Here is a 2,097-nt window from a genome sequence, read left to right as displayed (position 1 = left end):
TCTCATTTACTCGGCATGTGACAGGCTGCGAGTGCCATGATATCGCTGCTTTCTGTCTGTTTTAACCTTCTGTGGTAATGAAGGGCGAAATGTTCAGCAAGGAAAGTCCATCTTCTTTTGAACAGTTTTCTCCTTAGAAAGAGAATGTAAAATGGCAGTGGCCAAAGATGGGTAGAGAGTGAAGAGAGTTAATGTTTAGTTGGGATAAAGTCTGAGAACTACAGGATGATGTTCACAACAATGTGTATGTACCTCACACAACCACACTTTGTACTTAACCATGGTTAAATTGATTTTAAAGGGTTATAGTATGTATCCTTTATTTACTGATTGTTTTTTAAGACCACTGAAGGCGTGTACCATTTCAGGAGAAATCACAGTGCCAGACTGATGTGATGAGTGGAATGGACATACTCCATTCCTTCTTTCTGCTCCAAAATCCATTTGATTTTTTTTTTTGTCCTTGGACAGAGAACATATCACATACTAAATTGATAAGAACAAATAATACACTTGATTGCAGCCAAAAGGCCAAGAAGTCAAGTATGCACTTCATTTTCCCAAAAGGTAACTTCAGGCATTTTTCTTGCCTGGGTTCTGCTCAACCTGCCTCTTCTCGTGGAAAGTTGGTTGCTAAGCTTACAGGTATGCGGTCATTTTAACTCTTTTAGAAATAAATGCTACCAGTTGAATGTGGTGGTGCACGCCTTTGATCCCAGCACTTCTCAGGTGGGTCTCTGATTTTGAGGCCAGCATACTCTTCGAGTGAGTTCCAAGACAGCCAGGACTACACAAAGAAACTCTGTCTCAAAACCAAAATTAAAAAAGAAAGGAAGAAACAAATTGCCACCATTGCACCTGTCTTTGGATAGCCAGAATCATGATTTCATACCTCCCAAGTCTCATCCATCCCTTTGGAGATTCACATACCATGAGTAATTGCTGAACATCAACTAAACACTGCTAAACACTGGCTGAAATCCAAAGATGAATCATACATAACTTATTTCTTATTGAAATTTAGACTTGTAAACAATAACAACAGATCAGCCATTTACTAAGGTTCTTCATGTTATGAAATATACGGTTATATACATATTATTTATCTCATTGGCTTAACAGTTGGATAACGTAAGTCATTTTTCCCTAGTCTTTGGCAATGATATATACTTATTTGGAAAGCAGGCTTGGGATTAAGCTCCACTAAAAATGGGATTGGTGTCTGCTGAGACTTCTGTGCCAAGCAGAGTGCTGAGGAATGCTACACACGATGGCCTGTCTTCATTATAAAGATAAGGAAATTGAACATCAGCCAGGTTTAAAGAATTTATACAGAAGACTTAGCTAATAAGACACAGAGACAGCATTTGAAACTGAGGTCTAGTGCACTCAAGGCTGTGTGAATCTTTCTGCCACCCCACAGAACTATCCTGCACAACTCTAATATAACTTGGAACAAATTTAGTGTATTAGGAACTCTGCATGTAACAGTGTTGGAGAAAAGGAGAGATATAGCTGTCTGGAGCCAGTCATGTGTAAAAAGAAATGTAAGAAAGAGAGACAGTGTGAGCAATGGTTCACAAATGTGCTTTGTGCATGGTGAGTGAGCACAGAGTGAACCGGAATCACTTGAGCAAGAAGCAGAGAAACATGGATGAACTTTGAAGACCTGTGATCCATGAAATAAGCCAGATATAAAACAACACACATTTCATGGCTTCACTTTCAAGGGGTGCTCGCAATAGGCCAATCTGCAGAGACAGAAAGTGAACTAGGGGCTACCAAGGGCTGGCCTAAGTTCTGGAAACAGATAACAGTAATGGTTGCAACAATTGTGAGTGGTCCAATGCCACTGAATGGCACACTTAAAAATGGAGGAAGTGGTACATTTTATGTTAGGAATATTCTACTATGATTGAAAAAACTTGGAAAACTAATTTAAACTATTTCTCAAAAGCTGTAGATTCTCATCATATATTAATAAATGCAGAAGCATTTGACACAAAAGCCACCAGTCTCAGATGCTTCCTGAGCCCTCAAAACATGCTAGTATTCACCAAAATGTCCTGTGCATGCAAAATATGCATTAGGTTTTGA

The 2,097-nt window shown here is 39.1% G+C and overlaps 1 non-coding gene across 1 annotated transcript; it reads right to left on the bottom strand.

Annotated features, from left to right (window-relative positions):
* Positions 1-349: 349 nt before the first annotated feature.
* On the bottom strand, positions 350-543 carry LOC128108120 (U2 spliceosomal RNA). The gene has a single exon (XR_008217332.1). It is a non-coding gene; the product is annotated as a U2 spliceosomal RNA (small nuclear RNA).
* Between the last annotated feature and the right edge of the window lie 1,554 nt (positions 544-2,097).

The sequence above is a fragment of the Peromyscus californicus genome, unplaced genomic scaffold (assembly GCF_007827085.1).
Source record: "Peromyscus californicus insignis strain IS unplaced genomic scaffold, ASM782708v3 Scaffold_12__1_contigs__length_115047231, whole genome shotgun sequence".
NCBI lineage: Eukaryota > Metazoa > Chordata > Mammalia > Rodentia > Cricetidae > Peromyscus > Peromyscus californicus.
The sequence above is the reverse complement of the archived record's forward strand: the minus strand, read 5'-3'. Positions and strand labels throughout refer to the sequence as shown.